Consider the following 16,513-nt stretch of genomic DNA (forward strand, 5'->3'; position numbering starts at 1 on the left):
TGAGGCACAGAGCCTTCAGGCTTGTTATTTTAGCACACTTTGACCCTTTAGGATTTTGCTGTAAAGTGGCCCTATTGGATTTTTGCCGTGGGTTTCTCTGCCCTCCACCTTTACTTTTATTCTTTCGCTTCTGCGCACATTCCACTTCCCTCTGTCTCCCGTCGTCCTGCCATATTACTTAAAACACTCCCCAACAACACGAGCAAACACTCCCCCTTGGACATTGGTTCTGATCCTGCCCAGGTGCAGACCGTCCGATTTAGTACTGATCCCACCTCCCCCAGAACGGGTTCCAAAGTGCCAGGAACTTGAATCCCTCCCATCTGCACCACACTTCAAGCCACGTATTCATCTGAGCTATCCTGCGATTCCTGCTCCGACGAGCAGGTGGCACTCGTAGCAATCCTGACTTTGCGACCTTCGAGGTCCGACTTTTTAATTTAACTCCGAGCTCCCTGAATTCAGATTGTCGGTCCTCAGACAGAGTGAGTCAGAGAGTGACAGAGACTCAAACACATAAAGATATACAGAGCTCTCTAAAGACAGAGAGTGAGAGGCAGAGATACACAATCCCATTTCTTTGTCAGTTGAGAGTGTGACAGAGTTTCAGATTCAACAGAAGGCATTCGGGTATCACTGAGCAGGATGGGAGAAAATTGGTGTTAACTTCAAGTGTTACCAGAAGAGGGGCTCGAACGCACGCGGGTATAATCCCATTAGATCCTAAATGCAACGATTTAGCCACTGGGCCATTCTGGACTTAGGAATCTTCACATTCTGTCTCTGTGGAAATCTGGGCTTGAGCTCCACCCTCACAGACACACGCATGCACACAGGTTTTCAGTGAGCATTTCCAGTAATATTGACACGGAGGCAACTCATATTCTTTTTCGAACAATGCTGAGGGTACATTCACATTCACCCGAGAGAGCAGACGGAGCTTCCATTTAACATTTCATCCGAAAGTCAACAGCTTCAACATTGCAAAATTCCCCAAATACTGCAGTTGACTGTCAGCCAAGATTATATGCTCAAGTCTCAGGAGTGGGACTTGAAGTCGAAAATGCTGCCGCTGAACCAAAGCCGATATCAAATGTCACAACCGTATTATTTTCCCCAAGTCTTTTTTAAAAGTTCCAGGGCATACCAGATTCATGGTGATGATATCTACAGACAGTTGCACAAATACAGTGACATACATACAGATAGACAGACACAGAGACACACACACACACATAACCAAAAATATACACGCACCAGTGGACATGCACAGAGTGCCTTAGACATATAGAGGGATCGACAGGCTGAATCACTGTCGCTAATTTGGCTGATTTTTGCGTTTTTCTATCCCTATGTATCGTGAATAGTGCAGATTAATGAAAATGAGAAAAAAATATCAGTGTTGAAAGGTGTGGGACGTTTTTCCATCTATCTCAGGATCAGTATTCCAGGGATCTGGTTAAATTGTGAAATGGAATGAAAAATGCTGAGATCCGTAGTCGGCAGGATTCAAACCTGCGCGGTGAAACGCCAATAGTTTTCCAGTCCATCGCCTTAACCACTCAGCCACGACTACTGGGTTGCTGCCGTTTTAAATGTTACTCAGATAATACTCAATCATCCCTCTCTCTGCATCAGAACGCCACAGAGTCCTGAAAAAGTAACCATTTCCTAAACAGTTGGAAGAGCCAATCTCCTCTAGCTGTATTTTTACTCTTCTATGTTGCTCTGGAACTTTTAATATGAATCTATACTGAATAAGAGAAGTACAATTCTACGTTCCGAAAATGATTCCTCCCGCGTGACAGGCGGGGATACTCACGACTATACTTAAGAGGTACTGACGGGTGCAGATTTTGAGACAGCAGGAATCGAGCTGTGAAAAGAACTGGACACCATGAGAAAGAGACAGACACATTGAGAGACAGACACAAAAAGAGACACAGGGAGAGACAGACAGCGAGCGAGAGAAATAGAGGGAGAGCAAATGTGAGACTGAGAGGGATAGGCAGATTGAGTGAGACAATGTCTCAAACACACACATACACAGAGATGTGTGTGTGTGTGCTCCATAAAGAGAGGGAGGCAAATAGTGATGGAAAGCCAGAGACAAAGAGAGAGCGAGGGAGAGAGATAGAGATAGAGATAGAGAGGGAGAGATAGAGATAGAGAGGGAGAGATAGAGATAGAGAGAGAGATAGAGAGAGAGAGAGAGAGAGAGAGAGAGAGAGAGAGAGAGAGAGAGAGAGAGAGAGAGAGAGAGAGAAACATAAAATGATGGACTCAACAGGTTCGAGCAGAGACAGGTAAAGAGAGACACACAGGCAGAGACATAGACAGACAGTGATGATGGGAAAGCGAGAGGCAGCGAGACAGAGAGACTGAGAGAATCCCATTGTAATTTAACTGGACACTGTGAGAAAGACACGGGCAGATTGAGAGACAGAGACAAACAGAGAAACAGAGAGAGACGGAGTGAGGCAGAGTGAGGGAGACAAGGTCTCTAACACGGAAACACATGCACAGATCTCTAAAAAGACAGAGGTAGAGAGTGAGGCAGAGACTGAAAGACACAGATACATTTCTCAATTCCATTTCTTTATCGGTTCAGAATGTCATCGAGTTACAGTAAAATGCAGATTCAACAGATTCTTACTACAGTTGCACAGGGCCTTGGTAAGGCCTCATCTGGAATATTGTGTTCAGTTTTGGTCTCCTAATCTGAGGAAGGACGTTCTTGCTATTGAGGGAGTGCAGCGAAGGTTCGCCAAACTGAATCCCGGGATGGCTGGACTGTCATATGAGGAGAGACTGGATCAACTGGATTTTTATACATTGGAGTTTAGAAGGATGAGAGGGGATTTCATAGAAACATAAAGATTCTGTCGGGACGGGACAGGTTAGATGCGGGTAGCTTGTTCCCGATGTTGGTGAAGTCCAGAACCAGGGGACACAGCCTTAGGACAGTCATGTCTCCGTGGTGCTAATTATATCATATTCGTTAATTGCTGCCTGTGCAGTTAATTCGTCCACCTTATTACGAATACTCCTCGCATTGAGGCACAGAGCCTAAAGGCTTGTCTTTTTAACACACTTTGTTCCTCTGACTTTAGCTGTAATGTGGCCCTTTTTGAAAGGAATGACAAAGGTGTATGTGGTTACAGGAGGATGTGAGGAGAAACAAACATAATACGAGGGGAAGAGTACATCGGCGATGGACCAGTATGAGATCAAAACGAATGGAAATATAAGGGGAATATCTTTATCCATGTGCCGGAGAGGGGAAGCCTAACTATAGGTCCTCACCCAGTGGGAGACGGGAGCAAGGATAGCTGCGGGTTTGAAAATACTACGGAAGGATGTGTCATTGGAATAAACTCTGCCCGAACCGAACCCTAACATTACAACTATCAAGTGTGAGGAGAATATGGTGTGGTAACTAGCCTGTGAACTTATGTTACTCCAAGACTGTCGGTGGCAGTGGGAAGAGCATGCATGACATGCCAGGAAGAAAATTACATGAAATATAAGCGGTGAGATTAAGCAAGATATTGATGTTTACATGGAAGAGCAAGCACAATCAATTACCCTGTTACTTGAAGATTTAACTAGCTCAAGAAATAACATTAAAATATATAAAAAGCTGAAGGATAAAGCAAAAGAACTGGACTGTGAAATAAAGGATGACCTGAAAAACCCGCCTTGGTGCTTGATATTCTATGTCCCTGGATAATGATCCTTTCACATACCCTAGTGGCAGTAAGATAGTAATAGCTTTGAGTTGTTTGGTGATGTTATGTAACAAGTGCAAAGACAGGCGAGGCTTACCCGAGCAAAGTTACAAGATAGGGATTAGAATTATATCCCATGTGTTGGTCCTAGTGCAGCTGATAGTGGTGTTGATGCTCCTGGGAGACTGTGCAGGCAGATACAAGAGACGCAGAAAGAAAAGTTTGGCCAAGGCCCGTAACCAAGAACACAGAAAGCCTTTGCTAGATCCAAAGAGGGTTAATCAAACAAAAAGACGGCATGAATACCTGATCCGAGTCATGAGTGTCACAATCCTATCACTGATCAACGAAACCGAGGCGGGACACAAACGAATCAAGACAGGATAAGGCAGGGAAAGGAAAATTGTTGTTCATGGTGGGATATTTTTAAGGGCTGGTCAACTAAAGCCTACGTGGTCCTCAAATTGATGTGACATTCAATTGTGGCAATAATGGTAGACTTAGGGATATGTTTCGTGATCCAACTATATCTGATGTGTAATATCAGAGAGATATACAACCACGTGGTTCTAGCCGAACAGCAAACAGCCTCATTAATTATGTAATGTAGGCATGATAGGGATGCGAATGACTTTGTAATGCGTTAGGGAAACAACCAAGACCCCCGAGCTTATGCACTGTCTGTAAACAAAGAAATATCAGTGGCGTGCCAATATCCCAGGGAAATGGTCAGGGGTAGTATGTAAAGACTCCACAAAAGATGGAACTAAAAGCGAGCCCAGGGAAAGGGACTTGCTATCACCATTTCCAGCAGATGACTCAGAACATATATGTGGTCAGCTGATTATTTAGAAATAATCAGGGACCAACAGGAGGGACTGAAAGGGCAGATTACAAATTGTAATTCCAATTAATAATAATAATGGCGATGTTTTAAAATGGAGTTCACAGGTTTTTAAAATGGAACCCACAGCCTGTTTTTCAGACTGTGGTAAGTGTGTGTGGGATGCCTTCCACAGAGGAGCAGTGTTCCAATTCATAGACCAAAGGCCTTGGGAGCTGGGCACGGACACAGATAACATAGAATTTGAATTGTATAACAAGATAAGAGTTAATTAAAAAGAATCATAACAACATGTATTTGGAATTACCAATTAAGGCATATAGAAGCCAGATTGGAGGAAGCGCTGTACCAATCAATCCTGTATTAATCAATCAGCATGTATTAATTGTAACTTGTGTAATGACGTAATGCTATAATCTGAAACTGTATAATGTAAGATGTCTCTGGCAGTATCTTCGAGCATTCCTTCAAGGATAGCTCCCCTGCCGGCTTGTATTAATAAAACCTGCATTTACTTCAAGTCTCACAGAATCCTAGTGATGTTTGGAAGTTAAGCCTAACAAGGTTAGAGAGATAGGGAGGGGTGTAGGGCTGTAGGAGGTTACAGAGATCGGGAGGGGAGTAGGGCTGGAGGAGATTATAGAGATAGGGAGGGGTGTAGGGCTGAAGGATGTTACAGAGATAGGGAGGGATGCAGGGCTGGAGGAGTTACAGAGATAGGAAGGGGTGTAGGGGCCGGAGGAGGTTACAGAGATAGGGAGGGGTGTAGGGCTGGAGGAGGTTACAGAGATAGGGAGGGGTGTAGAGGCTAGAGGAGATTACAGAGATAGGGAGGGCGGAGCCATCGAGGGGTTTGAACAGGAGGCTGAGAATTTTAAAATCAGCACCTCGCTGGGGCCGAGGATGGGGGAGAAGTGCAGGAACACAACCCCCTCACTACCTACCCTGCACTGACCCCCAATTTCTGTTACATCACCTGGAGTTCCAGCCACACTCCTCCCCCTCTCTCTCGGTATTTATCTACTCACTGCCTCACTCAAAGCTTATCTCCCATTGACACTCCGTGTGAGAGCCCCCGTTGTCCCAGAATTGCTCCCCGTGGACACCGACTGACGTTCCTCATGCATCCGCCGCCCTCCTCCTGTTCCGTGACGGCCGACAAATTCAGCAAACAAAAGATAAGGGCTGGGGGGAGGAGGGGTTATATAAATCAAAACACGTGGCGGCCGGAGGAAGGGGCTTGCGGGACCGTGTCCGGCCTGCGGGCCGTATGTTTGACACCCCTGATCTACACTGTCAAATCCTATAAGAATTGTGTATGTTTTAAAATTAGATCACCTGCCATTCTTCAAACCTGTACAGACTATAGGCCTAGTCTACTCAATCTCTCCTCACAGGACAATTCCCACATCCCAGGAATCAGTCTGGCGAACCTTCATTGCTACCCTCAATGGTAAGTACGTCCTTCCTTAGGTAAGCAATCAAAACTGTATTCAATACTCCAGGTGTAGTCTCACCAGGGTCCTATATAATTGCAGTAAGATATCTAGGAGCAAGTTATTATTTAAAGGAGAAAGATTGCAAAGTGCTGCAGTACAGCAGGCCCTGGGGTTACTTGTATCTGCCTGCACATTCTCCCAGGAGCATCAACACCACTATCAGCTGCACTAGGACTAACACATGGGATATAATGCTAATCCCGTGGTGCATAACGCCGTTCAAGTCAGCGGAGTAAAGAGGAAAAAATGCGGCATCTTTGTGCGGGGTAACATCAGAGAGCGCGGCAGAGGGAGGGAGAGGGGCAGGAGGGAGGGAGCAGGGCAGAGGGAGGGAGCGGGAGCGGGGCAGAGGGAGGGAGCGGGAGCGGGGCAGAGGGAGGGAGCGGGAGCGGGGAAGAGGGAGGGAGGAAGAGGGAGGGAGGAAGAGGGAGGGAGGGAGGAAGGGGGAGGGAGGGAGGAATGGGAGGGAGGAAGGGGCAGGGAGGGAGGAAGGCAGAGGGAGGGAGGAAGGGGAGGGAGGGAGGAAGGGGGAGGAAGGGAGGAAGGGGGAGGGAGGGAAGGTTCTGTGCTGGGGCCTCAGCTGTTTACATTGTACATTAATGATTTGGACGAGGGGATTAAATGTAGTATCTCCAAATTTGCGGATGACACTAAGTTCGGTGGCAGTGTGAGCTGTGAGGAGGATGCTATGAGGCTGCAGAGCGACTTGGATAGGTTAGGTGAGTGGGCAAATGCATGGCAGATTAAGTATAATGTGGATAAATGTGAGGTTATCCACTTTGGTGGTAAAAACAGAGAGGCAGACTATTATCTGAATGGTGACAGATTAGGAAAAGGGGAGGTGCAACGAGACCTGGGTGTCATGGTACATCAGTCATTGAAGGTTGGCATGCAGGTACAGCAGGCGGTTAAGAATGCAAATGGCATGTTGGCCTTCATAGTGAGGGGATTTGAGTACAGGGGCAGGGAGGTGTTGCTGCAGTTGTACAGGGCATTGGTGAGGCCACACCTGGAGTATTGTGTACAGTTTTGGTCTCCAAATCTGAGGAAGGACTTTCTTGCTATTGAGGGAGTGCAGCGGTGGTTCACCAGACTGATTCCAGGGATGGCGGGACTGTCCGATCAAGAAAGACTGGATCAACTGGGCTTGTATTCACTGGAGTTCTGAAGAATGAGAGGGGCCCTCATAGAAACGTTTAAAATTCTGATGGGTTTAGACAGGTTAGATGCAGGAAGAATGTTCCCAATGTTGGGGAAGTCCAGAACCAGGGGTCACAGTCTAAGGATAAGGAATAAGCCATTTAGGACAGAGATGAGGAGAAACTTCTTCACCCAGAGAGTGGCGAACCTGTGGAATTCTCTACCACAGAAAGTTGTTGAGGCCAATTCACTAAATAGATTCAAAAAGGAGTTAGATGTAGTCCTTACAACTCGGGGGATCAAGGTGTTTGGCTAGAAAACAGGAATGGGGTACTGAAGTTGCGTGTTCAGCCATGAACTCATTGAATGGCGGTGCAGGCTAGAAGGGACGAATGGCCTACTCCTGCACCAATTTTCTATGTTTCTATGAAAATGGTTGTGGTTGGGAACATTAATTTTAGGGGGATAGATAGGGTTGTCTGCAACCTAGAGCATGGGTCCTGAAGATTTTGTTTCATACCCGGTGCCAGGATAAAGGACATAAAGCACTTCTTCCGGGCTGGAGAAGAAGTTTTAGTGAGAGGGGGAGGGTCCATTTGTCGTGTTGCACGTAGGTACTAATGATATCGGTAGGACTAAGAAAGAGCTTCTGCTGAGAGAGTTTGAACAGCTAGGGACTAAATGGAAAAACAGAACCACAAAGCTAATAATCTCTGCATTATTACCTGAGCCACGAGCAAATTGGCATAGGGTCAGTCGAATCAGGGAGATGACTACGTGGCTCAGAGGTTGGTGTCGAAGAAGTGAGTTTCGATTCTTGGGGCACTGGCACCAATACTCGAGAAAGAGAGAGCTTTTCCGTGGGGACAGACTATACCTCAACTATGCTGGGACCACAATTCTTGCGAATCGAATAACCAGGGAGGTAGATAGGGCTTCAAAGTAAATAATGCGGCAAGAGGTTCACAATAAAGTGAAATCCAGAATACTAGACAACAGAAAAGGAAGCAATGCAGGAAACTGACTGTGGTAATGATACACAGTTTACGTCAGGAAGGGATAGAGCATACAAATAAAAAACAGCTCTCGCAAATAGGGTCCAGGTAAGAAAAATATCGATAAGACAAATAGGGTTATAGTACAAAATAATGTTAAGATGTCTAATAATGCTAAAAATACTAATCTAAAAGCACTGTATCTGAGTGCACGAAGCGTCCGTAACAAGGTACATGAATTAGCAGCGCAAATAGATGTAAATGGATACAATATAGTTGCAATTACGGCACATGATTGCAGGGTGATCAGGGCTGTGAATTCGATAGCCCAGGATATACGATATTTCGCAAAATGGAAAAGGGGGTGGCGTGGCGTTGTTATAAAGGATGAAATCTGATTAAGAGTGAGAAAGGATATTGGCTCAGAAAATCAAGATGTAGAATCAGTCTAGGTGGAGCTAGGAAACACCAAGGGGCAGAAAACATTGGTGGAAGTTATCTATAGGCCTCTAAACAATGCTGGTAATGTCGGGGATGGCATCAAACAGGATATTAGAGATGCATGTAACAAGGGTACTACAGTAAACGGAGGTGACTATAATCTGCACTTTGACTGGCCAAACCAAATTAGCAATAATACCGTGGAAGATAAATTCCTGGAGTGTCTACGAGGTGTTTTTTTCGACCTGTATGTTGAGCAGCCTACGCAGAAACAGGCAGAATACCCAATTTTATAAATTTCCATGAGATCCACTCTCATCCTTCTAAACTCCAGTGAATACAGGCCTGGACGATCCAGTCTCTCCTCAAATGTCTGTCCTGCCATCCCGGGAATCAGTCTGGTGAACCTTCGCTGCATTCTCTCAATAGCAAGAACGTCCTTCCTCAGATTAGGAGACCGAAACTGAACACAATATTCCAGGTGAGGCCTCACCAAGGCCCTGTACAAGTGCAGTAAGACCTCCCTGCTCCTATACTCAAATCCCCTAGCTATGAAGGCCAACATACCATTTAACTTCACAACAGATTAGGTATTGTGCAATGAGAAGGGATTAATTAAGTCTTGTTGTGCGGGGTCCTTTAGGGAAGAGTGACGGGGCGAGAGAAAACACGTAATTATAAACCGGTTAGCCTGACATCAGTAGTGGGGAAAATGTTGGAATCAATTATTAAAGATGAAATAGCAGCGCATTTGGAAAGCAATGATAGGATCGGTCCAAGTCAGCATGGATTTGTGAAAGGGAAATCAGGCTTGACAAATCTTCTGGATTTTTTTGAGGATGTAACTAGTAGAGTGGACAAGGGAGAACGAGTGGATGTGGTGTATTTGGACTTTCAAAAGATTTTGACAAATCCCACACAAGAGATTCGTGTGCGAAATTAAAGCGCAAGGTATTGGAGGTAATGTACTGATGTGGATAGAGAACTCGTTGCCAGACAGGAAGCAAAGAGTCGGGATAAACGGGTCTTTTTCAGAATAGCGGGCAGTGACTGGTGGGGTGCCGCAGGGCTCAGTGCTGGGACCCCAGCTATTTCCAATGTACATCAATGATTAGATGAACGAATTGAGTGTAATATCTCCAAGTTTGCAGATGACACTAAGCTGGGTGGCGATGTGAGATTTGGTGAGAATGCTAAGAGGCTGCAGGCTGACTTTGACTGGTTAGGTGAGTGGGCAAATGCACGGCAGATGCAGTATCATTTGGATAAATGTGAGGTAATGCACTTTGGTGGCAAGAACACGAAGGCAGAATATTATCTGTATGGCGGCAGATTAGGAAAAGGGGAGGTGCAACGAGACCTGGGTGTCTTGGTACATCAGTCATTGAAAGTTGGCATGCAGGAACAGCAGGCGGTGAACAAGGTAAATGGTATATTGGCCTTCATAGCTAGGGGATTTGAGTATAGGAGCAGGGAGGTCTTACTGCACTTGTACAGGGCCTTGGTGAGGTTTCACCTGGAATATTTTGTTCATTTGCGGTCTCCTAATCTGAGGAAGGATGTTCTTGCTATTGAGAGAGTGCAGCGAAGATTCACCAGACTGATTCCCGGGATGGCAGGAGAAACATATGAGGATAGACTGGATCGTCCAGGCCTTTATTCACTGGAGTTTAGTAGGATGAGAGTGGATCTCATGGAAATATATAAAATGCTGACGGGACTGGACAGGTTAGATGCAGGAAGACTGTTACCGATGTTGGGAAAGTCCAGAACCAGGGGTACACAGTCTAAGGATAAGAGGTAAGCCATTTAGGACTGAGATGAGGAGAAACGTCTTCACTCAGAGAGTTGTTGATCTGCGGAATTCTCTAAAGCAGAGAGTTGTTCATGACAGTTCATTGGATATATTCAAGAGGGAGTTAGATATGGTCCTTATGGCTAAATGGAGCAAGGGGTCTGGAGAGAAAGCAGGAAAGGGGTACCGAGGAGAATGAACAGCCATGATCTTATTCAATGATGGTGCAGGTTCGAACGGCCGAATGGCCTACTCCTGCACCCATTTGCTATGTTTCTGTGTTTCTATAACATGATTTAATTCTTTATTAAATGGAAAGTGAAGTAGTCCAATCCGAAATTAGGGTCCTAAATCTAAACAAAACAAACTACGAAGGTATGAGAAATGAATTGGCTATGATAGAATGTGCAGATTCATTAAAAGGCATGGTGGTGGATATGCAATGTCTATCATTTACGGAACGAATGCATGATTTGCAACATTTATACATTCCTTTCTGGCGCATAAGCACAAAAGTAAAAGTGACCCAACCATGGCTAACACAAGAAATTAAGGATGGTATTAGATCTAAAAAGAAGTCATACAAAGTTGCCAGAAAAAGTAGCAAGCCTGAGGATTGGGAAAAGTTTAGCATTCAACAAAAAAGGACCAAAAGATTGATTTAAGAGCGTAAAACTCGAGTATGGGAGTAAATTGCAAGAAACATAAAAACCGACTGCAAACGTTTCTACAAGTATGTACAAAGAAAAAAAGATTAGTGAAGACAAATGTAGGTCCTTTACAGTCAGAAACCGGAGAATTTATAATGCGGAAAAAGGAAACGGCAGAACAACTAAATAAAGGCTTCGATTTTGTCTTCCCAGAAGAGGAGACAAATAACGTCCCAGACATGCTGGGGAATCAAGGGACTAGTGAGCAAGAGGAATTAAAGGAAATGATTATTAGTAAGAAAATATTGCTGGAGAAACTAATGGGACTGAAGGTAGATAAATCCCCAGTGCCTGATGGGCTGCATCCCAGAATACTAAAAGAGGTAGCCATGGAAATAAGGGATGCATTGGTTGACATCTTCCAAAATTCTGCAGATTATGCAACAGTTCCTGCAGATTATAGTGTGGCAAATGTAACCCCACTTTTAAAAAAGTGGGAGAGTGAAAACAGGGAAGTACAGACCAGTTAGCCTAACATCAGTCGTGTGGAAAATGCTAGAGTCTATTATAAAGGATGTGATAACGGGACACTTTGATAATATCAACGGGATTACATAACGTCAACATGGACTTATGAAAGGAAAATCGTGCTTGACAAACCTACTGGTGTTATTCACAGTTATTCACAATATATATATAAATGGTTTGGATGAGGGAATCAATGTAATATTTCCAATTTGCTGACAACACAAAACTAGATGGGATTGTGAGTTGTGAGGAGGATGCAGAGACGCTGCAAGGCAATTTAGATAGGTTTCGTAAGTGGGCAAACACTTGGCAGATGCATTATAAAGTGGATAAATGTGAAGTTATCCACGTTGGTTGGAAAAACATAAAGACAACGTATTATTTAAATGGTGATAGCTTGGGAAATATCAATGTACAAAGGGACCTGGGTGTCCTTGGACACCAGTTATTGAAAGCAAACATGCAGGTGCAACAAGCAGCAACAGGATTTGAGTACAGGTGCAAGGATCTCTTACGACAGTTATACAGGGTTTTGGTGAGACCACAGCTGGAGTATTGTGTGCAGTTTTGCCTCCTTATCCAAGAAAGGATATATTTGCCCGAGAGGGAGTGCAACGAATGTTCACCAGACTGATTCCTGGGATGGCAGGACTGTCGTATGAGGAGCGATTGGGTCGACTAGGCCTGTATTCACTAGAGTTTAGAAGAATGAGTGGGGATCTCATTGAAACATTTAAAATTCTGACAGGGCTGGACACACCGAATGCGGGGAAGAGGTTTCTCCTGGCTGGGAAGTCTAGAACAAGGGGTCACACTCTCAGGATATGGGGTAGGAAATTAAGGATTGAGATGAGGAGAAATTTCTTTACTCACAGGGTGGTGAACCTGTGGAATGCCCTATCATTGAAGGCTGTGGAGGCCAAGGCACTGAATATATTTAAGAAGGAGATAGATAGATTTCTAGACACAAAAGGCATTAAGGGCTAATGAGAGAAAGCGGGAATAAGGTGTTGAATAAAAGGATCAGCCATGATCATATTGCATGGCGTGGCAGGCTCGATGGGCCGAACGGCATACTCCTGTTCCTATTTTCTATGTTTCTATCTCGGGGAAAACTCACTATCCCTCACTGATTGCGGCTCTTCACCAGTACCGAAGGTTTAGAGGGGATTTAAAGAAAGCTTCTTCACGCAGGGGGTTGTGGGAGTCTGGAACTCACTGCCTGGAAAGGAGGTCGAGGCAGAAACCCTCACCGCATTTAGAAGGTGCATGGATGGGCACTTGAGGTACCATAACCTGCAGGGTTAAGGAACTAGAGCCGGTAAGTAGGTTTAGACTGGATAACCTCTTGTTGGCTGGTGCAGATACAATAGTAAGTACTGCAGGGAATCTAATATGGCCAGTGTGATCTCCTGGAATCGGTTCGATTGCCTGGAGCAGTTGGAGAGGAATTTTCCCAGATTTTTTTTCTGATCTACAATTGTCCTGAGTTTTGATCTGGTTTTTTTGCCTCTCCCAAGAGATCGTATGGGTCCGGGAGTGGCGGAGTGTAAAATGTTGCGATACATGGAGTATCGCAGTTGTGGGGGGCGTACTGGTTGGACCGGGTACTCTTTATCTGTCCACCATTGTTCATTGTACATAGGTTGAAATGTAACTTCAGGGCCGCTGACCGGGCTGTGTGGCTCTTTTTCGGCCAGCGCGGACACGATGGGCCGAAATGGCCTCCTTCTGCGCTGTAAATTACTTTGTTTCTCTGTTTACAAAGAAATGCCCACACGGCAGCCTGAAACTCAGGGGCCCAGCGAGCAGGCGGGCGGGGGTGGGGGGGGAGGATGATTGACAGGGTCCCAGTGTGTGTGTGTGTGTGTGTGTGTTTGTGTGTGTGCTGAGCATGCGCGGTGCCCGGTGCCTTTGGAGGAGTGGGCGGGGCCAGGGGCGCATGCGCGGTGTAAGTCACAACTCCGGGCGGTGGCCGGAGCGCGGCGGCTTGTGGGTATTGCAGCCGCCAGTACTGTTGGTCCTTTCAACCAACCTGTGCAGCAGCTGCGGCTGAAAATCAGCTTCTCTGCCCCCGGACTGGGAGGTGGGGACATTTAGCAACATTTATCTCTTTTCGAAACTTGTTTTTGCAAGGTTTTAGAAGTGGAGCATTTACAGACAGAAAGCTGAAACCAAACATTACGTCAGGATCTGACAGGGTAACGTCATTTATTCGGACGTGAATATCATCGGCTTTGCTCATGGAACGGGAGGGCAGCGATCGCAGCACGTACAAATCAAACACGTGTCACGAGTGTGGACCCGGATTCACCCGATCGCCTGACCTGGTGAGACACGTGCACCGTCACACTGGCGAGAAACCGGGTGAAGGTGGGCACGGCGGGAAGGGATTCAGTTCCTCGTCTCTGTTGAAAGTTAATCGGTGCAGTCACACCGGGGACAGTCCGTTCACCTATTCTGTGTGTGGGAAGGGACTTTTTTATTCATCCTGCCTGCAGATACACCAGCGAGTTCACACTGACCAGAAACTATTTCAGTGTTCTGACTGTGGGAAGAGCTTTAAAAGCTCTGGGAAGCTGAAGGGACACGAGCTTGTTCACACTGATGAGAGGCCGTTCACATGTTTAATTAATTAGCAGCTTTTTGCCACTTTGCAAGTTATAGAAATTCAACTATTCTCATGGTTTATATTCAGTTCAAACTAGGAGAATCTTGTTCAGATGAGAACAAATGTTTTTATTACTGGGATATTGTGTAAAAACAACAGATATTTTTCAAGTAAATTACGTTGTTACAAAAAGCAATACTTAACAAATGATCGTCACATCCTGTTCTCTATTGCGTCCTCTTGCGAGACCGTGGTGCCGACCCGTTATCCTCTTTTCCTTCTGAAGATGATTTTTTCCTGTTGTCTTGATTCGCACTGCCTTCCTGGTAGAAGAGCTGTTGCTTTATACCCCTTTCCTCCCATTCAAATGCTGTGAAAATCTGCAGCCGTTTTAAGCTTACAATAGATCATATTGACTACTGCCTTTGACCTACTATGTTATCTCTATCTTTCCTCGTTCTCTTCTCTGAGAACAGTTATACAGACCTTTATACACACAACTATACTGTGCTTGGCTTTACAAAATTAAGATAAGAAATGGTACATGCTGCATACCTTTATCTTACCTATTAATAATTTTGGCCATGATCCTTCCAGTTCTAAATGAAGCTCTATCAGCAGTTATAAAAATGAATAACATAATAATGGCTCAAATTACCATGATGCTTTGCTTCTCAGACTTTGCCCATTTTGAAACACGTTATATTACATGGCCATTTTCTATCATTTATAAACTAGTTTTATAGACAATCAATGCACATACAGGAAGTTACAAACGTAAAGGTTGTTCATTATTTAAAGACGTGTAAAATAAGCTTATTTATTCTAACTTCGAACATCTGTCAATAGCTGATATCTTACAATCCCTACCTTGAGGTGGAGGGACTTCCTAAGTTTTCGTTTTGACTCTTGTCTAATAGGTTTTGGGCGGTTATAACGTTAAGTCATGTTTGTGTCTGGCGTATGCGATGCTATAAATTGAAGATTGCACTATTAAACATATTAACAATGTGAGTTGAACAATTAACAATAAGTATGAAATTATTCTAATCCAGGGAAGATTTTCTATATTAATCCCTATAATTTTTGTTTCCCTACCTTGTGGCATTCGTGCTTGACTGAATATACTTTAATCAAACTTTAAATTTTACACAGTTCCGCATCTCTGATCCTGACCTGAATCATTATTTTCTTTTTACGATTCAAACCTAATACTACAGAATTCCCCTCTATCATTTAAACCACCTTCTACAGCATCCTCAAATTTCACCATCTGTGCACCTATCCCACTTCCGTCACGTGTGAGGTAAGTATATTTTCCACAAGCCTTGAATGTCGTCATGACAGGTTTATTTTCCGAGTGGGTAGGATTAACAATGCATGAGTACTGCCCTTCATGATTTTTCCACCATCTAGGCCAAAACAATTGGTTGTATGCTTTCCTTTCTGATGTTATTGTGCCTTGTTTTTTTTTCTCCCCACAATCCCCCACTCTTTTTCAGAAATCTCCATACCTGTCGGCCTTCCGTATCTCTAAACGGACATCTCATACATACTCCGGATACTTCTTTTATTTTCCACTGATCTACACCTTCCGTTATAGCACCACAACCTGCCGTGTATTCTGTTGTTACATTATTATCCTGCTTCATCCACAATGGGAAATGCCATCCATAAGATTCATTATGTCATTTTTTATGTCCACCAAGAACCAGTGGAAATGTTCCAAAAAAGAGGGGCTGAGTACATTTATCGTCTGAGAGTGCTCTGCAGTCCTGCTCTTCATTCGTTGTCTATCCCAAACTTCCTAGTAGCAATAGAAGCGTATAGATCCACATCATTCACGTGCAAGAAAACCAAGCATAATATTTTCTAATTCTGAACAGGTTTCATCTGATTGATATGGAACCATTTCAGTTTTGGTTCTTCCTTTAGGTCATGCGGAACATTCAAAACAGATACACCGCTTTGGGTACTTTTGAGGGGGATGACTCATCAGAGGGGAGCAGCAGCAGCCAAGTTCATGGCACCGTGGGTGGCTGTGCTGCGCAAGAGGGCAAGAAAAAGAGTGGGAGAGCTATAGTGATAGGGGATTCAATTGTAAGGGGAATACGTAAGCGTTTCTGCGGGCGCAACCGAGACTCCAGGATGGTATGTTGCCTCCCTGGTGCAAGGGTCAAGTATGTCTCGGAGCGGGTGCAGGACATTCTGAAAAGGGAGGGTGAATAGCCAGCTGTCGTGGTGCATATAGGTACCAATGATATCGTTAAAAAACGGGA

The 16,513-nt window shown here is 44.7% G+C and overlaps 1 non-coding gene across 1 annotated transcript; it reads right to left on the reverse strand.

The window, feature by feature from the left end:
• Nucleotides 1-1,494: 1,494 nt before the first annotated feature.
• trnas-gga (transfer RNA serine (anticodon GGA)) lies at nt 1,495-1,576 on the reverse strand. Its single transcript has one exon. It is a non-coding gene; the product is annotated as a tRNA-Ser (tRNA).
• Between the last annotated feature and the right edge of the window lie 14,937 nt (nt 1,577-16,513).

Source organism: Pristiophorus japonicus, chromosome 23 (assembly GCF_044704955.1).
Source record: "Pristiophorus japonicus isolate sPriJap1 chromosome 23, sPriJap1.hap1, whole genome shotgun sequence".
Classification (NCBI taxonomy): Eukaryota; Metazoa; Chordata; class Chondrichthyes; family Pristiophoridae; genus Pristiophorus; species Pristiophorus japonicus.